This window comes from Anopheles ziemanni, chromosome 3 (assembly GCF_943734765.1).
Source record: "Anopheles ziemanni chromosome 3, idAnoZiCoDA_A2_x.2, whole genome shotgun sequence".
NCBI classification, from domain to species: Eukaryota; Metazoa; Arthropoda; class Insecta; order Diptera; family Culicidae; genus Anopheles; species Anopheles ziemanni.
Window position 1 is genome coordinate 74,658,505 of NC_080706.1, and position 7,678 is coordinate 74,666,182.

The window sequence follows — 7,678 nt, forward strand, 5'->3', positions numbered from 1 at the left end:
CATCGTACGACGCGCAGCCTCGCTCACGATCGCTTGATCCCGAAACGTGGAACAACCGTACCGCATCTTCGCAACGTGCAGCGGTGTGTCGGTATGGCACACGTCAAGATGAAAGAGGAAAACGGAAAAACATACATACAGGAACGCCGGCAAACGGTACATAAAGGGAAAAAATTGAATCATTCACCAAAAAGCGCACCAATACACACACACTCATGGACCGCGGGAGCTGAATCATGGGAAGAGGGGAAGAAAAACTCCCGTTCGAATGTTGCTTCCATTTCGGTCGTTCGTTTTCTTCAGGGGTTTCGCCAAACGGGAGCGCACATACATACATACTTGTAAAGTGCCAAAAAAAACCAACGGGAGGAAAAGCGTGCGTATGTTTTTAGCGTTGTGAATCCCGGCATCGGGGTACCGGCGGCGTTCGGTTCGGATCGGTTTCGGGAGGCAAACAAATGGAAAATGGAAGAAAAAGTGTATAATTTTATTTTTAACCGATCATCGCCCTCCGGCTGCCTTTCGCCTCGCGGAGGACGCGCGCATCCGCCTGGCAGCATAAGCATTTTCGCCAACGAAGCCAGCGATCATGCTGCAGCCGAGCGGTGGAAAACACCATGCATATGCGCATGCTGCAAGTCCATCGTGGGCTGCCGGTTTCGCACCATTTCCATTGCTTCGTTCTCTTTGCAGCACAGTTGCATTGTTCGCTCGCTTTTCGACACGTTTTGGTGTCGATATCTCTTTCCTTTTCCCCGCTGCGATCAGAAACTGGCTGTTATCGTCGCTCTTGAGCAGGTTGGCTTGCAGTGTTGCGATGCAAACAATTTGACAAATCTTAAATTAATTCTATTATTAATACTAACGATGTTCAAAGCAACAGAGGATGATTGATTTGATCGAAATGTGGTTTAACCATTTTTGTAATTATTTTGAAACATTCTTTCATATTTGATACTTTTATTGAGTCCTCAAATGTCTCATAATAAACATAAGTTGCAATGAGCTTTCGAATGTATTTAGTCAAGGTTCAGCATTAAGACGAAATTAGTCACTTTAAAAATAAAACAAAACCTTTGCGTCATTTTATAACTTCAATTTGAATTACACCTGATTTTTTTGTTTTAATGCGCTATACATCTAACAACAAAATAGTTTCTCAAGTTTCGAATGTGAGGGTTGTTTTCTCTTGGCTAGAACTATTGTTATCAAACGTTTGTGGTATACTTAGTTCGTTATCGTATATTTTGTTTATAAGAAAAAAATTATAAACTATTTGAAAGCAAGTTTCTTATTCTTGGTTTGATTTCGCATCACAATTTTAGCCTCCTTTTTCTCTGACTTTACCAAGGGTATACCAATTTGAATAAAGCATCGCTTATTTATTGGAAAATATTTTAAAAATGTCTTTCTATCTTTAAACTATTCGAGCTTATCAAATCAAACAAAAAAATAAAAGCTTCAGTGAGTACCATCGTATTCATCAAAATAAATAGACTGATTTGATTATGGAATGGAAAATGAAAAACCATCACCCATGGCTAATTTTCCTTTCCTTTTCGCAAATTTCGGGGCAAGTGAGTTTGCCAAACGCCCGTACAATGATCAGCTGTAATCAATGGAAAATGCTAGAGTCATTCACATTCATACGGCTCATGGGCGACGACTCCGTTCGCCATCGGCATACGGATTTTCGCTCGTTCCATTCGCTTCGTGACGGAATGGCGGTTTTCAGGTGCGATTTATTTTCATTAGATAGCTGAAGACACACACACATACTCTTGTTCATACAACCGGAGTTTAGAAAAGTACATTCAAACATGCCACAAGGGGAAAAACCATTCGCGGAAAAAGAAACAAGTATAACGCTTGGACAAAAAAACCTCCAATCCGTGTCAAGCCGCAAACAACTCAAACGACTCTAGCGAAGGTAGAGACACAAAAAGCTCTTCATCAGGGACACATCGAATAAAAATGGTGAACCTGCCCGGGAACCGAAGCAACTTGAACCCGGTTTGCGGTTGAATTTTGATAGCGATTTTTCATTGCCTTCATTTGGACATTTTTGTTGTGTTGTTTCCGTTGTGAATTGTTGAACAGTGTGTGATGTTTCTTTTTTTCTTCAGACCGTTTGCTTCCACCAAACTTAAAGATAAAGAAAACGCTCGATGTCACCTCATTCCGTTTGCCCATAAATCCCGCTGACGAGCAAAGGTGCGGAAAATAAAAGAAAAACGTCGAGTGCGATCCAATCCGGAGACGATCGCTTCCATTTCCACGCTGGCGAGCGCAGACAGAATCAGACCGATTCGTTAAACTTTATGGGCTGCTGGGTGGAAACGGAATGGCGGATGAAGAAAGAGGAGGGGGGATCACCGAGGGGTGGGTTGGGGAAAATGAGGAAATTCGCAAAAAGTAATCACACTTTCGCAATTCGAATTTTTCGCCTTCCTATTTAATTTATCTTCATCTTTCTCCCCATCTCCAGCGGGAGGTTTTCTTTGCTTCATCCCCGCCCTGGCCGCTTCCACACACATACGTGTCATGTCTCCTCCTTCCCCCACGCCCCCTCAAACTTGGCCACACCCGTGTGTTTTTTTTTTTTTGCGCTCTTGCAACGAATCCCATTTCTTTCCTTCTTTCCTTTTTATCAATTAGATTAATTATAGCCCCCAAAACACCGAAAAACCGCTGAGCACTGGAGCGCCGGGAAACCCGGCTGAAGCATCATCATACTTCCGCGGTCGGGGTGTGTATTTTCCATTGGGCGGGTTTCACCTTAGCCTCTGGCCTGGCGTGGGAGAACCCCGGGGGTTGGCTGGGAGTGGCGGATGTTAGGCCAGGTTCGCTGCACTCGCGGGACTACACCACGTATGTGTGTATGTTGTACCTACTTGCAATTGAGAGAGAGCAAGGGAGCAAGAGAGGGTAAGAGAGAGAACAAGTGAAGATCGTCTCGGTGATCGTTTGGGTCAAACTGTACGAGATCGACTTAAAATAACGAAACACCGCAACATTTCCCTCGTGTGTTTAATGTTTTATGTATCTATCGACAAACAATTAACATTTTTATAGGAAAAGTCCTACATTCCTTCAAACTGTTAGGCAGGTCCAGCAAGACGAGCTGTACGGGAAAAAACACGGTTCTTTTCGAAACCATAAATGAAGTCCAAAAATTGGGTTTTCAACGCCTTGTTGAACACTGGAAGAGAAGCTTTCATTGTACAGTCATTTGAAAACTTTGGGCACTTTTTTTTGCTGTTTTTTGGCAATTTGAACTGTTCTCTCTATATAACTATCATAAATAATATACAGATTAACTAAACCTGTTTTTATATATTATCGTACGCGTTTCTAGTGTCGATTTCTTTATTTTAGTTTTAGTTCATTGAATAGATTCTCAAAGGTAAAATATATATAAAATTATGCTTTGTTGTATCGACATCGTCATGTGTGATACTTTCTAGTTATTTGTTTTTTTTTATACCTAACACAATAACCTTTCTATTGCTTCCAGATTTATGTTAATATTGTTACGCAAATATGAGAAATAATTTTCTTAAATATACTGCATAAATTCATTACACACTCGGTCTTTGATGGTAAAAGTAATGGCAAAGTTGACATAGTGAACAAATATTAGCATTTAAATCAAACATGAATTTAAAAAGTAAAACACAGATATAAACCTCAAGCACGCTCAGTAAATTAAGTAAAACAAATACTTACTAAATAAACACGGATCAGAAATGCTTCACACAATCAAAAGTTAGCAAATTCCTTTTTCATAAAACAAGTTTTAAACGTGTTGCACTTGAGAGGCACAGTTTTCTAATACTCTTTGACTCCAATGTACAAAGAGGATTTGAAGTTTGTTTATAGAAAATGATTTCGGGTATAATACAAGAAATTAACTTAAAATGCAATGAAAACTTGGAAATGTTCTATCTTATGTTTACATTACTTTCTGGATGTAAAACATGAATACTATATTCGAAAAAGGTTTAATATCACTTTTAAAACATTTAAAACATCGTTTAAGGTAGCAGGTAGTTCCATCCAGTTTTTTTTCATTTTCGGCCCTTTTCAGAAAACGTGTGCCAATCCCTTGCGTAGACGAAACCGCCAGAAAAGCCGGGATACAGAAGCAGACCAGTTTGGCGAGGGTCCGTGAGAGGTTTTCGGGGCCATCAAGCTGTAGTAGAGTCACATAACTAATTTACGATCTTTATCACATCTGTGTAAAGTATGTAAACTTGTATGACAACATTCTAACCACTTTTCAAATTTTTCGTTCTCCTACTACTACTTTAAATACTTTTAAAAGCAACAAACAATTAAATTCTTTTATTTCAAGAAACATGCAACAGTTTAAATGTGCATCTAACATCGAGCTACGTTGGCTAGAACTGGAGGAAATGTAAAGGTAGCTCGGCCGTCTCGGGTCTCCATCTCCTGACAAGACACCGACAGCTCCGCTGCAGCTCATCGGGCTGCACTCATTAGGCTTTCATCGGCGCTGCAGAAATAAACCCGCGGCCCATTTCAACAGTCTAATGCATCACCGGTGTTTCCTGCCCACCCCGCCACCCGTGCAACCTGATCCGCCGACCGTTGGGCGTGGAAAATCGCCTGCCACGTGCTCTCGACACTCATCCCCTCCCCCCGATCTTGGCCACTTCCTTCGCGGACGGCCGGACAGACAGCGATCTTCCGAGCGGCTAAAAGTGTCAATTAGGCAAAATAGACTAGACCAGAAGCCGAGTGTGTTGCATTTCTACTGCAACTGGCTCGTGTGTTGGGTTCGTTTCGTGCTTCTTCCGTCTTCTTCCGGCATGCATTTGTTTGATTTGGGTTTGTTTTCCATTTTCCACTCCACCAGAAAGAAGTGTTTATCTCTGTCGAAACGGCTCAAGGGCCGCCGGCCGGCGAGATGCGGCACGCTGAACTAGTGCTTACGGAAATCGGCATCGGTACGGGGAAGCAAAATGGATTTTTGTTTTAAATTCTTGCGAGAAGGGTGGGGCAGGGATGATGACAGGCAAAAGTGAAGGAAAATTGGCACACCCGATTCTAGGAAGAAAAGTGGAGCTAAACACGCGCATCTAGAACATCTTGGAAGAGCATAAGGCCCCTTGCACAACAAGTTGATCAACCGTATTACATCAGAGTACTTTTAAAGCGGAAGCTCAAGATGGCCTCCCGAGGATATTTCTTTTAAGTATTAAAAACGAGCTTGTTTTCACGTTACATTATGCGGATTGAGCAGCCTTAGGGGCCTACGAACCTTCAAGGCCAAGTTCGCAAGATTTAAACTTAAAAAGTATTTCAAAAAACTCAAGACCATTCCTTATTGATCGACATGTAATAAATTAGAACGGGGTCACTTTTACAATAACGTTTAATTTTACTGTGTTCTTTAAAAAATAATGCTAGGAACCATAACGAAACAATAAAATGAAAGTCCAGTAAAAAACAGAGTTGAAGACTAATGGAAAAATGTTTTACAGTAAACCAATTGCAAACAAGCACTTACTTGGCTCAAAACAACAGCGTTTTGGAATACAATATGTCCAATTTCTGAGCCATCCCTATGTTGTTTAATTTAGTATGTTATCGATTTCATATAAAACAAAATCAAAATGTTGTTAAAAGTTGATTTTTGTAGCAACTGGTAGTAGTTGTGTCAGGTAAATCTGTAAGATTAATTTCATTTACTGATTATTACTTTAAAAGTGGTATCCAGTTACCTGCATATTACCCCAGTATATTATACACTTTATTCTCATGACAGTATGACACTTTATTGGGCAACCACAATTCGTTTTCAAAGGGCGTGTCTGGTGCCACACTTGTGTGTGTTTGGTAGCACAGTAGCACACGACCCAACACTACGTGTAAGCCACTGACTTCTGTTCGTCGCTACGACTTTGGTTGCAATTACCATTCTCGAAGCACTGAAACCAAGCTTCCGGGATTGAAATCAAGCTTTCCATTGATGTTTTTTTCTCCCCACCCCACATACATTTGTTTTCCGAAAGCAGCATCCTAATCTATCTCCTTATCCACTTCTAATTCATCGCAAAATAATTTCATAGTATTGTGTGTTCCGATGGAACATTATCCGAAAGCAAAAACCTAAATCAATATATTAAGTCCACAAGCACTCCACATAGAGTACACCAGATGAGTCTGCACTTTAAAGGATGCTAATATCTCCTCTAAAAGACGTGGCACAACTTACCTTAGCAAACTTTTTGAATTAATAGAAGCACTTGGTCAGGGATATACAAAATACTTTTTGTGCAAGTTTTCAAAACTACATTTTAAAACAGTCCGTAGCAAAGGAACGTTGAAACTAAATCAAAAACAGTTGAAAAAATTGAACTGAAAATTCAAATTTGCATCACGGTTTCTAGTACAAAGCTGTGCTTAGAAAATCCAGGTTACTATATCGGTTGTGTTACTTTGTACAACTAATCTTGGTAGCGCCTGAATGTATGCAATTGCACAGTACGTTTCATTTTAAACGAACCGGTTGAACTGACAGTTTGGACCGGTGTAATAAGCTGGATTAAATTATTGAATTTCTTTTGCCCAATTTTGATAAAAATTTAACATTTAAGTTGACAGCAAAGAGCTACTCCAGATTAAGGATATCATCAACATTATCGAGACGTGCGTTTCACTGGCCTTTTGCTGAGCGCTTGTTTCAAGTGTTCGCATCGTTTTAAGGTCAGCATCCGGAGAAGTTGTTGTGTGCACGTCTCGAAATGATGGCCGATGCCTTGAGCTAACGGGATCGGTTGTATCACCTCGTTGGCTTTTCTTCTTTAATTCACGCAAAAATAGACCTAAATTAATGTTTTCAAAACGATGTTTAGTAGCAAATTTTACTCAAATTACATCCATTAGGTGTTTTATAAGACCACCTCAATTTTGCCGCCACCTGTATGTCAAACGCCACAAAATTGTCTTTCTGTTTGTATGACCCTGCACTTACTCGTATCGAATCGGATAAAACATGATGCAAAACAAAATTATCACTTCTACTATGGACAGGTTAATTGGGCCAATATAAATTTCTCTCACGCCCTGATGTCACTTGGAATGTATTTATCTGACGTTGACCTCTGGTTCATTCAAACTACAAGGTAGAATAAAAAAAAGCACAACAAAATGAAATAAGCCATCCGTCGCACCTTCGCCGCTCGAAGCCCACATTAGCATTAAACACCAACCCATTCATGGGCGTGCAAATGAGCTCACGAGTAATTCGCGACAAACATTCGCCTCCACAATGGCCAAATGGTCCCCGCGCTGCGACACTTCCTTTTCGTGCTATAGTTTTCTAGTTTCACCCCCGGCAGAATGAGATCACCGACGGAGAGCTGATGGATGAATAATTAATGCGTGTTTTGTTTTTATTCCACAAGCCGAAGGTAAAGCCATTTTGTCGTTTCACCACATTTCTCCAGCAGTGGCACCGCTTGGCGCGTGGATTCGGCTCATAATCAAATACATAGATGATAACATTAATTGGGCACGAAATTGTACAACCATTTCGCCAGGACATCCGGTGGCGGTGGAGAATGCGTTCGTCGGTCGTTCTGAGGTTACGGTGGCGACGTTTATTGAGGTCAATACTGGGAAAGGCCTTAGGGCGTGGTATGAAGAA